This window comes from Hordeum vulgare, chromosome 4H (genome assembly GCF_904849725.1).
Source record: "Hordeum vulgare subsp. vulgare chromosome 4H, MorexV3_pseudomolecules_assembly, whole genome shotgun sequence".
Taxonomy (NCBI): domain Eukaryota; kingdom Viridiplantae; phylum Streptophyta; class Magnoliopsida; order Poales; family Poaceae; genus Hordeum; species Hordeum vulgare.
Window position 1 is genome coordinate 20,095,644 of NC_058521.1, and position 14,004 is coordinate 20,109,647.

General features: G+C 45.0%; 1 pseudogene; it reads left to right on the forward strand.

Moving 5' to 3' along the window:
- Positions 1–582: 582 nt before the first annotated feature.
- On the forward strand, positions 583–2,675 carry LOC123450202 (annotated as a pseudogene).
- Positions 2,676–14,004: the final 11,329 nt, after the last annotated feature.

A 14,004-nucleotide genomic window follows, 5' to 3' on the forward strand; every position in this document is an offset into this window, starting at 1 on the left:
CAAAATCAGCCCAAATAACAACCTAAAATTAAAAAAAAAAACTAGCAACCGAGCGGGCCTGACGTGCCTACGGGCTGACCCGTATAGCCTTCGTGCCGTGCCTGATCCGGGAGGCTACGCCGGTGGGCGGCACGACACGGCCCGGCTAATAATCGAGCACAGGCGTGCCGGATTGTGCCAGGCAGGGCCGCGCCGGGCCGGGCCGGCCCGTTTGGCCAGGACATTTCAAACGTCGGAGGCGGCCATAGGGAGCGATGCGCTGGTCAGGACCAGGAGCAAATCCTCCCGCAGTCCGATCCGTGGCATGGTGTGGGCGGGAACTTGCACGAACCCCTCCTCCGCAAAGCACTCAAGCACGCCGCAGTTGCATCGGCGCCGTTCTGGATCCGTGGCATGGTGTGGGCGGGCACCTGCACTCAGCTGATCCGGTCCAGCCGCGACATGGACTAGCACCTGCATTGAAGGCTTGAAGCTCGTCGGGCAACACAATTACTGCTGCCAGAGGTACCGCTTTGTTGATGTACAGTAGCATTCACTCCTCTTCCATTCCCTCTCCCTCTCCAGAGTCGTCCCGAGTCCTGACTACCAAAACCGGCCGCCTCGCCGCCGGCCTCTCTGCCCCTCGCCCGAGTCGCCGTCTCCGTCTCCGTCCGCAGCCTTGGGCGGTTACCATTTGAGGTATGGCCTCTTGGCTGTCCGGCGGTTGCTTAATCCCAAACTAAACCGCCGCAAATCGACGCACGGCGTCCAGATCCGGCCATGGATCTGGGCCATTCCGTGGCCTAGGAATCGCCGCCTCCTTCTCCCCGGGATAAGGTTGGGCATTTTTTGGTAGCATAGGATGAGAGTCAGTAAGGTGTTAAGGTTCCATGAGGATAGATAACTTTCTGATGGTATAATTTATAATCTACTACTACTGTTTTAAGGTGAACTGAATCTTATCAGCGGTTTCCTTAACTTATTTGAAGAGCATGCAATGAGTTACTAAAACGAGGATAAATAAGTAGAAATAACATGATTGCAATTACTACACATATTGAACCGCTCTGGTTGCATATGTACTTTGTGCTACCACTTCATCGAACTAGGACATATATTGAACCAGAGCACCTAATTATACTGGTCTTGGGCATAACAGGGGGCTAGTATATATCAAATCATCTAGTCTCTTGTATTAATTTTGTCAGTTCTTGTTAGAGTTGATTCCATCGCTCTGGTTGAAGTAATATGAATGCTGTTGGTTCAACATATGGATCAATTGGATAGTTAGATTCAATATCTGCAAGGAGCAAATTAACTATCTTAATTGAAATCCTGAGTGTACGGTACCTAAGTTTTATTTATAACTTGGATTGCATTGACTGAAGCTCAAATGTGTTAGTTTATGTATATGTATAAAAATTATTTTGTACCTTCACCGTTGAAGCTGGTTATGTAAGTTTTGTTTTTTTCTTTGCCCACCTTTCTGATTTGAACATTTTCTGATAATTGTGTATACATCTCGAATAATCTTTACTCAGTGAAGCTGTAATCGTTGCTATACATGTTTCGATGTTAAATTGATTAGCTTTGTTCTTCTAATTGGTACCAGAACAGCTTGTCCAAGATACCAAATCCAGAGAAGAAGTTGTTCAGGATGCCAAGTGCAGATGCCGAGATTGCTGCACTCCACAAGGAATGGGATGATGCTCGGTGTCCAATTTGCATGGACCATCCTCACAATGCTGTACTTCTGTTGTGCAGTTCTCAAGACAAAGGATGCAGATCCTACATGTGCCATACAAGCTATGGACACTCAGAATGCCTATACGGGTTCAGGAAAATGAAAGCGAACCGCATGGACAGTTCATCACAGCCAAGCTCTTCCTTGCCTGGAGATACAAGTAACCAAGGTGTTTCACAGAGATCCCGTCTCAGTCACAGTACAGGGAGCCCCAGGCTATTGGTAGATGTACCTGAATTCCGTGAAAATCTCAGTCATGAACATGTCATTCGTAGTTCTGCAGCCGTTTCTGGACAACAAGGAACTAACTATAATCAAGGTCCAGTAACATTGGAAGCTCACATGGGACAAGTGAGTGGGCAAGTGGAGTCAGCTGAGGTATCCAACTCGAACCAATTGATGTGCCCATTGTGTAGGGGTGATGTGAAGGGCTGGGAGATCATCAAAGATGCCAGACGGTACCTGGACGAGAAGCAAGAAGCTGCTCGCGGGAAGCATGCGCATTTTCTGGTACCTATGGTGCGCTCCGTAAACATGTCAGGCGGGCGCACCCCACAACAAGGCCTCACTTGCGAGTAAGCAAGGGTGTATGTCAGACTTGGTTTGGTGGCATGAGGAATCTGATAATCTTCGTCCAGATGTTCGTTATTTTGGGGTTGATGATATCTTGTGCACGGTTAGTATACATTGGGATAAATGTTATTTCTTTTCTATTGTTGTCTCATTTTGTTATTCTTTTTATATAACTGATGAAATATATTTTGTGGTTATTTTGCAGACGCTTTTATAAAATGCGAACTTGATGCACTTACATGTTATGTTCATGCCGGTGGAGCTCATGGAGCTTATGTTTACCTATTTGCACCCGTGAACTTGCTTTTGGCTTCGAATTTGTTGGATATATATGTATGCACTTGGTGGAGATATCTATATATTGTTGGATATATATGTACTTGATGGATATATGTTATATTTTTGGATTCCCTGTCCACATATAACCACTACAAACACTCTGTGAAAGTTTGCTACTCGTGAAAGTTCACTACTTGCAAAAGACGTACACATCACATAGAGGTTCACATCTTCATACAACCATCTTGAGAAAGAGGAGGAGCATCATTTCCATCGGGTTAAGCTCTTGGAGCAGGGGGGGGGGCGTCATTTCCAACGCCTTGAGATTGCATCAGAGCCTATGATAGTATAGTCACGTTATCATTTTTCGTCGCTAAATAATGAATGAGGCAAAATCTAGAAAATGTTCTACTTCTAGTTTTTTCTAGAGAAGCTTGAACCTTTCGTTCATTTCTACGCTATCCTTCTCTCTTTTCTCTCTTTTCTCCTCCTTAGCCTGGCGTCTTTGCTCCTCAACCTGCCGCCTTTGCTCCACTTCAGCAACCTGTTGTTCCAATAATTCCCGTAATATGCATTACGGTCATATAGGTTGCAGGGGTGGTATTTCGAGGCATTGGCATAAATGAACGGTTATGATGCTAACCTTGAGACGTGTGATCTCACGTGACGCGGTGGCCGGGCGACTCCGTATGGACGGAGTTGAGCTTGTGCTCGATGCGCATATCTTGTGGAGCTTGCAATGCGAGGAGGGGGCGATCACCCCGTTGCAAAGGAGGTGGCGGCCATGACCCTTTCCCTCACCAGCAATGATAAGCACCTCTAGATCAAGTGGCTTCGACGTGGGTTCGTCGTCCTGCCCGTGCAGTACTTTTGGGTGGAAAGATCGCTACTCCTAAAAATTAGTTGTAGCGTCGTAGCAGTAGCGCATCGATAGAGCTTGCGATGCGAGGAGGGGGCGATCACCCCGTTGCAAAGGAGGTGGCGGCCATGACCCTTCCCCTCACCAGCAATGATAAGCAGCTCTAAATCAAGTGGCTTCGGCGTGGGTCCGGTGTCCTGCCCGTGCAGTAGTTTTAGGTGGAAAGATCGCTACTCCTAAAAATTAGTTGTAGCGTCGTAGCAGTAGCACTCCTATCGGTGCTACTGGTAGGGTTTTCCCTAGTAGTGCAGGGGCAGGAACCATACCCTACATGTGTGTGGCCCATGCCTATGCATGGAAGTCTGGTGTGGTGTTTGAATACCCATCTAGGTTTAGGTACTTTACCGAGAGTAACGCTCAGTACAGGTTCACTTTACCGAGAGTCGTTTATCGACTCTTGTTACTATTGTGCCACTCCTTTATTTTCCTTCTTTCTTGTGTTTTTCTTTTGATACTTCATTTTTGTGTTTGATATTTCATACTCCCTCTGTCTCAAAATAATTGTCTCAACTTTGTATTAACTTTAGTACAAAATTGTACCAAGCTTAAGACACTTATTTTGGGATGGAGGGAGTACCTTTTATGAATAAAGTTTGAGAATACCATGACTTTTGATGACTTATGTCTTCGTTTAGATCTTTAAAAATCTCAACTTCTAAGCATTGTAAACTAAAAAACATGACGACGAAGGGCTGTCATAACACGGATAAGCGGGTATTCCCCTACACGTTGTGGCCTGTGCATATGCATGAAAGGTTGGTGTGGTGTTTGAATACCAAACGCACATCCTTGACGTCGTAGATGCCTCACAAAACGCACGTACGGGAGGGAACGTCGAGGACCGGCTACGTTCGTCCCCAAGATCGAGCCGGCGGTGGGTGGTCCCGTCATAGAACTGGCATAGACTTGGTCTGGCATCTCTCGATGACCTGCCTGTTGGAAATATGCCCTAGAGGCAACGATAAATTAGTTATTATTATATTTCTTTGTTCATGATAATCGTTTATTATCCATGCTATAATTGTATTGATTGGAAACACAGTGCATGTGTGGATACATAGACAAAACACTGTCCCTAGTAAGCCTCTAGTTGACTAGCTCGTTGATCAAAGATGGTCAAGGTTTCCTGACCATAGGCAAGTATTGTCACTTGATAACGGGATCACATCATTAGGAGAATCATGTGATGGACTAGACCCAAACTAATAGAGGTAGCATGTTGATCGTGTCATTTTGTTGCTACTGTTTTCTGCGTGTCAAGTATTTGTTCCTATGACCATGAGATCATATAACTCACTGACACCGGAGGAATGCTTTGTGTGTATCAAACGTCGCAACGTAAATGGATGACTATAAAGATGATCTACAGGTATCTCCGAAGGTGTTCGTTGAGTTAGTATGGATCGAGACTGGGATTTGTCACTCCGTGTGACGGAGAGGTATCTCAGGGCCCGCTCGGTAATACAACATCAAACACAAGCCTTGCAAGCAATGTGACTTAGTGTAAGTTGCGGGATCTTGTATTACAGAACGAGTAAAGAGACTTGCCGGTAAACGAGATTGAAATAGGTATGCGGATACTGACGATCGAATCTCGGGCAAGTAACATACCGAAGGACAAAGGGAATGACATACGGGATTATATGAATCCTTGGCACTGAGGTTCAAACGATAAGATCTTCGTAGAATATGTAGGATCCAATATGGGCATCCAGGTCCCGCTATTGGATATTGACCGAGGAGTCACTCGGGTCATGTCTACATAGTTCTCGAACCCGCAGGGTCTGCACACTTAAGGTTCGACGTTGTTTTATGCGTATTTGAGTTATATGGTTGGTTACCGAATGTTGTTCGGAGTCCCGGATGAGATCACGGACGTCATGAGGGTTTCCGGAATGGTCCGGAAACCAAGATTGATATATAGGATGACCTCATTTGATTACCGGAAGGTTTTCGGAGTTACCGGGAATGTACCGGGAATGACGAATGGGTTCCGGATGTTCATCGGGGGGGCAGCCCACCCCGGGGAAGCCCATAGGCCTTGGGGGGGTGGCGCACCAGCCCTTGGTGGGCTGGTGGGACAGCCAAAGAAGGCCCTATGCGCCATAGATAGAAAATCAAAGAGAAAAGAAAAAAAGGAGGTGGGAAGGAAGAGAAGGACTCCACCTTCCAATCCCAGTTGGACTAGGATTGGAGGAGGACTCCTCCTCCCCTTGGTGGCGCAGCCCTTGGGGCTCCTTGAGCCTCAAGGCAAGCCTCCCCTCCCCTCCTCCTATATATATGGAGCTATTAGGGCTGATTTGGGACAACTTTTGCCACGGCAGCCCGACCACATACCTCCACGGTTTTACCTCTAGATCGCGTTTCTGCGGAGCTCGGGCGGAGCCCTGCTGAGATTAGATCACCACCAACCTCCGGAGCGTTGTCACGCTGTCGGAGAACTCATCTACCTCTCCGTCTCTCTTGCTGGATCAAGAAGGCAGAGATCATCGTCGAGTTGTACGTGTGCTGAACGCGGAGGTGCCGTCTGTTCGGCACTAGATCAGAGCGGATCGTGGAACGGATCGCGGGACGGTTCGTGGGACGGTTCGCGGGGCGTATCGAGGGACGTGAGGACGTTCCACTACATCAACCGCGTTTCTTAACGCTTCTGCTGTGCGATCTACAAGGGTACGTAGATCGGAAATCCCCTCTCATAGATGGACATCACCATGATAGGTCTTCGTGCGCGTAGGAAATTTTTTGTTTCCCATGCGACGTTCTACAACAGTGGCATCATGAGCCAGGTTCATGCGTAGATGTCTTCTCGAGTAGAACACAAAAGTTTTTGTGGGCGGTGATGTGCGTTTTGCTGCCCTCCTTAGTCTTTTCTTGATTCCGCGGTATTGTTGGATCGAAGCGGCTCGGACCGACATTACTCGTACGCTTACGAGAGACTGGTTTCATCGCTACGAGTAACTCTGTTGCTCGAAGATTACCGGCGAGTGTCGGTTTCTCCAACTTTAGTTGAATCGGATTTGACCGAGGAGGTCCTTGGATGAGGTTAAATAGCAATTCATATATCTCCGTTGTGGTGTTTGCGTAAGTAAGATGCGATCCTACTAGATACCCATGGTCACCACGTAAAACATGCAACAACAATTAGAGGACGTCTAACTTGTTTTTGCAGGGTATGCTTGTGATGTGATATGACCAACGATGTGATGTGATATATTGGATGTATGAGATGATCATGTTGTAATAGTTAATATCGACTTGCACGTCGATGGTACGGCAACCGGCAGGAGCCATAGGGTTGTCTTTAAACTAACGTTTGTGCTTGCAGATGCGTTTACTATATTGCTAGGACGTAGCTTTAGTAGTAATAGCATGAGTAGCACGACAAACCCCGATGGCGACAACTTGATGGAGATCACGGTGTGACGCCGGTGACAAGAAGATCGTGCCGGTGCTTTGGTGATGGAGATCAAGAAGCACATGATGATGGCCATATCATGTCACTTATGAATTGCATGTGATGTTAATCCTTTATGCACCTTATCTTGCATAGAACGACGGTAGCATTATGAGGTGATCTCTCACTAAAATTTCAAGACGAAATTGTGTTCTCCCCGACTGTGCACCGTTGCGACAGTTCTTCATTTCGAGACACCACGTGATGATCGGGTGTGATAGACTCAACGTTCACATACAACGGGTGCAAAATAGTTGCACACGCGGAACACTCGGGTTAAGCTTGACGAGCCTAGCATGTGCAGACATGGCCTCGGAACACATGAGACCGAAAGGTCGAGCATGAATCGTATAGTTGATATGATTAGCATAGAGATGCTTACCACTGAAACTATTCTCGACTCACGTGATGATCAGACTTGAGATAGTGGATTTGGATCATGTACCACTCAAATGACTAGAGAGATGTACTTTTTGAGTGGGAGTTCTTAAGTAATATGATTAATTGAACTAATTTTCATGAACATAGTCGAATGGTCTTTGCGAATTACGATGTAGCTTGCGCTATAGCTCTACTATTTTTATATGTTCCTAGAGAAAATTTAGTTAAAGTTGATAGTAGAAAACTTTGCAGAGTATTGTCCTCGTTGCTGCGCAGAAGGCTTATGTCCTTAATGCACCACTCGGTGTCCTGCACCTCGAGCGTCGTCTGTGGATGCTGTGAACATCCGACATACATGTTTCTGATGACTACACGATAGTTCAGTGCAAAATACTTAATGGCTTAGAAGCAAGGCGCCGAAGACGTTTTGAAACATCACGGAACATAAGTGATGTTCTAAAGAGATGAAATTGTGATTTCATGCTTGTGCCCTTGTTAAGAGGTACGAGACCTCTGACAAGATTCTTTGTCCACAAAGTAAAGGAGAAAAGCTCAATTTGAGCGTGTGCTCAGATTGTCTGAGTACGACAATCGCTTGAATCAAGTGGGAGTTAATCTTCCAGATGAGATAGTGATGGTTCTCCAAAGTCACTGCCACCAAGTTGTGAGAGCTTCGTGATGAACTATAACATATCAAGGATAGATACAATGATCCTTGAGCGATTCGCGATGTTTGACACTACGAAAGTAGAAATCAAGAAGGAGCATCAATAGTTGATGGTTAGTAAAACCACTAAGTTTCAAGAAAGGCAAGGCCTAGAAGGGATACTTCGTGAAACGGCAAAACAATTGTTGCACTAATGAAGAGACCCAATATTAAACCCAAACCCGAGACTAAGTGCTTCTGTAATGAGGGGAACAGTCACTGAGGCGGAGCAACTCTAGATACTTGGTAGATAAGAAGGCTGGCAAAAGTCGAAAGAAGTATATTTGATATACATGATGTTGATGTGTACTTTACTAGTACTCCTAGTAGCACGAGGGTATTGGATACCGGTTCGGTTGCTAAGTGATTAGTAACACGAAATGATAGCTACGGCATAAACGGAGACTAGCTAAAGGCGAGGTGACGATACATGTTGGAAGTGTTTCCAAGGTTGATATGATCAAAACGTCGCACGCTCCCTCTACCATCGGGATTGGTGTTAAACCGAAATAATTGTTATTTGGTGCTTGCGTTAAGCATGAACATGATTGGATCGTGTTTATCGCAATACGATTATTCATTTAAAAGAATAATGGTTACTCTATTTGCTTGAATAATCACCTTCAGTGGTTTATTGAATCTCGATCGTAGTGTTACACATGTTCATGATATTCGTGCCAAAAGATACGAGGTAATGATGATAGTACCACTTACTTGTGGCACTGCCGCTTGAGTCATGTTGGTATAAATTGCATGAAGAGGCTCCATGATGATGGATCTTTATACTCACCTGATTTTGAATTACTAGTGACATGCAAATCATACCACATGAGCAAGGCCTTGTTTTCATTGAGATGAAACAAGATAGTAACTTGTTGGGAGTGATACATTTTGATGTATGCAGTCCAATGGGTGCTAAGGCACGCAGTGGATATCATTATGTTCTTACTTCAATGACGATTTGAGTGGATACAAGAGTATTTACTTAATGAATCACAAGTCTGAAATATTGAAAAGTTCAATTCTGTTTCGGAGTGAAGTTCGTCGTAACAAGAGGATAAACTGTCTACGATATGATCATAGAAATGAATATTTGAGTTACGAGTTTTGGTACGTAGTTAAGACAATGTGGAAATTGTTTCGCAGTTCATGCCACCTGGAACATCATAGTGTGATGATGTGTCTGAATGTCATAGCCACGCACTATTTGGTATGGTGCATGTTATGATGTCTCTTATCGAATTACCACTATCGTTTATGGGTTATGCATTAGAGACAACCGCATTCACTTTAAATAGGGCACCGCGTATTTCCATTGAGATGACACAGTATAGACTGAGGTTTAGAGAAATCTAAACTGTCGTTTCTTGAAAGTTTGGGGCTTCGACACTTATGTGAAAAAGTTTCACTCTGATAAGCTCGAACCCAAAGCGGATAAATGCATCTTCATAGGATATCCAAAACATTTGGGTACATCTCCCATCTCAGATCCGAAAGCAAAGTGTTTGTTTCTAGAAACAGATCCTTTCTCGAGGAAAGGTTTCTCTTGAAAGAATTGAGTGGGAGGATGGTAGAACTTGATAAGGTTATTGAACCATCACTTCAACCAGTGTGTAGCAGGGCGCAGGGAGTTGTTCCTGTGGCGCCTACACCAATTGAAGTGAAAGCTTATGATGGTGATCATCGAGCATCGAATCAAGTTACTACAAATCTCGTAGGTTGACAAGGTCGCGTACTACTGCAGAGTGGTACGGTAACCCTGTCTTGGAGGTCATGTTGTTGAGCAACAATGAACCTACTAGTTATGGAGAAAGCAATGGTGGGCCCGGATTCCGACAAATGGCTGGAGGCCATGAAATCCGAGAGAGGATCCATGTATGAAAACAAAGTGTAGACTTTGGAAGAACTACTTGATGGTCATAGGACTATTGAGTAAAGATGGATCTTTAAAAGGAAGACAAACAATGATGGTGATAAGTCACTATTAAGAAAAGCTCGACTTGTCGCAAAGATGTTTCCGAGAAGATCAAACAGTTGACTATGATGAGACTTTTTCACTCGTAGCGATGCTGAAAGTCTGTCAGAATTATGTTAGTAGTTGCTGCATTATTTATGAAATATTGCACATAGGATGTCAAAACATTGTTTCCTCGACGGTTTCCTTGAGCAAACATTGTATGTGATACAACCAAGAGGTTTTGTCAATCCTAAAGATACTAGCAAGTATGCAAGCTCCAGCGATCCTTCAATGGACTGGTGCAAGCATCTCAGAGTTGGATATACACTCTGATGAGATGATCAAAGATTTTGGGTTTGTACAAGGCTTATGAGAAACTTGTATTTCCAAAGAAGTGAGTGGGAGCACTATAGAATTTCTGATAAGTATATGTGGTTGACATATTGTGGATCAGAAGTAATGTAGAATTTCTGTAAAGCATACAAGGTTGTTTGAAAGGAGTTTTCAAAGGACTACCTGGATTGTGCTACTTGAACGTTGAGCATCAAAGATCTATGGAGATAGATCGAAAGCGCTTAATAGAAGTTTCAACAAGATGCATGCCTTGACAAGTTTTTGAAGGAGTTCAAAATAGATCAGCAAAGAAGGAGTTCTTGGTTGCGTTGTAAGGTGTGAATTTGAGTAAGACTCAAAACCCGACCCTGGCAGAATAAAGAGAATAGACGAAGGTCGTCTTCTATGCCTTGGCCGTAGAATCTGAAGTATGCCATGCTGGGTACCGCACCTGATGTGTGCCTTGACTCAAAGTCTGTTGAGAGGTACAGAGAGTGATCCATGATTGAATCACTAGCAGCGGTCAAAATTTATCCTTAGTAACTGATGGACTAAGGATTTTTTTTCTCGATTATGGAGGTGGTTAAAGAGTTCGTCGTAAAGGGTTACGTCGATGCAAGCTTTGACACTAATCCGAATAACTATGAGTAGTGAAACAGATTCATATAGTAGAGTAGATATTTGGAGTATTTCCGAATAGCACATAGTAGCAGCATCTATAAGATGACATAAAGATTTGTAAAGAACACACGGATCTGAAAGTTTCAGAACCATTGACTAAAACCTCTCTCACGAGCAAGACATGATCAGACCCCATAACTATATGGGTGTTGGATTCGTTGGAATCACATGGTGACGTGAACTAGATTATTGACTCTAGTGCAAGTGGGAGACTGTTGGAAATATGCCCTAGAGGCAATAATAAATTAGTTATTATTATATTTCCTTGTTCATGATAATCGTTTATTATCCATGCTATAATTGTATTGATTGGAAACACAGTGCATGTGTGGATACATAGACAAAACACTGTCCCTAGTAAGCCTCTAGCTGACTAGCTCGTTGATCAAGGATGGTCAAGGTTTCCTGACCATAGGCAAGTGTTGTCACTTGATAACGGGATCACATCATTAGGAGAATCATGTGATGAACTAGACCCAAACTAATAGATGTAGCATGTTGATCGTGTCATTTTGTTGCTACTGTTTTCTGCGTGTCAAGTATTTGTTCCTATGACCATGAGATCATATAACTCATTGACACCGGAGGAATGCTTTGTGTGTATCAAACGTCGCAACGTAACTGGGTGACTATAAAGATGCTCTACAGGTATCTGCGAAGGTGTTCGTTGAGTTAGTATGGATCGAGACTGGGATTTGTCACTCCGTGTGACGGAGAGGTATCTCAGGGCCCACTAGGTAATACAACATCACACACAAGCCTTGCAAGCAATGTGACTTAGTGTAAGTTGCGGGATCTTGTATTACGGAACGAGTAAAGAGACTTGCCGGTAAACGAGATTGAAATAGGTATGCGGATACTGACGACCGAATCTCGGGCAAGTAACATACCGAAGGACAAAGGGAATGACATACGGGATTATATGAATCCTTGCACTGAGGTTCAAACGATAAGATCTTCGTAGAATATGTAGGATCCAATATGGGCATCCAGGTCCCGCTATTGGATATTGACCGAGGAGTCACTCGGGTCATGTCTACATAGTTCTCGAACCCGCAGGGTCTGCACACTTAAGGTTCGATGTTGTTTTATGCGTATTTGAGTTATATGGTTGGTTACCGAATGTTGTTCGGAGTCCCGGATGAGATCACGGACGTCACGAGGGTTTCCGGAATGGTCCGAAAACCAAGATTTATATATAGGATGACCTCATTTGATTACCGGAAGGTTTTCGGAGTTACCGGGAATGTACCGGGAATGACGAATGGGTTCCGGATGTTCACCGGGGTGGGCAGCCCACCCCGGGGAAGCCCATAGGCCTTGGGGGTGGCGCACCAGCCCTTGGTGGGCTGGTGGGACAGCCAAAGAAGGCCCTATGCGCCATAGATAAAAAATCAAAGAGAAAAGAAAAAAAAAGGAGGTGGGAAGGAAGAGAAGGACTCCACCTTCCAATCCTAGTTGGACTAGGATTGGAGGACTCCTCCTCCCCTTGGTGGCGCAACCCTTGGGGCTCCTTGAGCCTCAAGGCAAGCCTCCCCTCCCCTCCTCCTATATATATGGAGCTATTAGGGCTGATTTGAGACAACTTTTGCCACGGCAGCCCGACCACATACCTCCACGGTTTTACCTCTAGATCGCGTTTCTGCGGAGCTCGGGCGGAGCCCTGCTGAGATTAGATCACCACCAACCTCCGGAGCATCGTCACGCTGCCGGAGAACTCATCTACCTCCCGTCTCTCTTGCTGGATCAAGAAGGCCGAGATCATCGTCGAGTTGTACGTGTGCTGAACGCGGAGGTGCTGTCCATTCGGCACTAGATCGGAGCGGGTCGTGGGACGGATCGCGGGACGGTTCGCGGGGCGGATCGAGGGACGTGAGGACGTTCCACTACATCAACCGCGTTTCTTAACGCTTCTGCTGTGCGATCTACAAGGGTACGTAGATCGGAAATCCCCTCTCGTAGATGGACATCACCATGATAGGTCTTCGTGCGCGTAGGAAATTTTTTGTTTCCCATGCGACGTTCTACAACACTGCCGTAACACGAAAGAGCGGAAATTATAAAGGAAAGGCCTAAAAAAAGAAAAAGAAACAGGGGCGGCACGACCTTCCCATTCCCTCGGCTAGGATGTGGATAGAGTAGGTTGTCAGAATCGCGATTTTGTTGTGCGATTCTACGACTTTACGATCCAAACAAACCCCTCTGATTCTACCATTTTGGTTCATAGAATCTACGTTTTTACGATCCTCATAGTGAAGATTCTACGATTTGCGATCCTGTCGCCGCGGCTCCGATCCGATTCAGAATCGTGATTCTGACAATACGGTTGTGAGATATCAAAATCGCAAATGAAGCCCAAAACCAAAACCGATATTTTTGCTGGGTTTAGTTTTTTTTATGGGGAACGCTACGCGTCTATAGGTAGATATTTTGGTTTCTAACTTGGCCCTCTTTGGACCCAGGGCTTGCCTTTATATACTAGGCTAAGTCCCACAGATTTACAACAAGACAAGCTGATACTAGACTCGTCGGCTTACGTCTCTTAGTCTTCGTGTCGGTGTCTTCTTGGACCGACCATTGGTCCAACCTTCCTTGTCTTCCGAAAAGGTAAGCGAGACCCGTACTTCATGGGACAACTTACGTCAAGGCCCATGTCCTGGGTGACCTGGCCTAAGCTGGCCGCCTCATGTGAGGGGAATTATCCCCAACACACTCTCATGATTATGGAAATATAGTAGGTTCAGATCTGAAATCATGGCACTCGAGTCCTAGTGACAAGCATTAAGCATAGCAAAGTCAAAACAACATCAATCTCAGAATAATGGATACTAGTGATCAAGCCCTAACAAATTGACTTGATTACATGACAAATCTCATCCAATCCCATCACCGTCCATCAAGCCTACAAAGGAATTGCTCACTACCCGGTGGTGAGCACCATGGAATTGTTGATGATGACAATGGCGATGAATCCTCCTCTCCGAAGCCCCAAAACAGA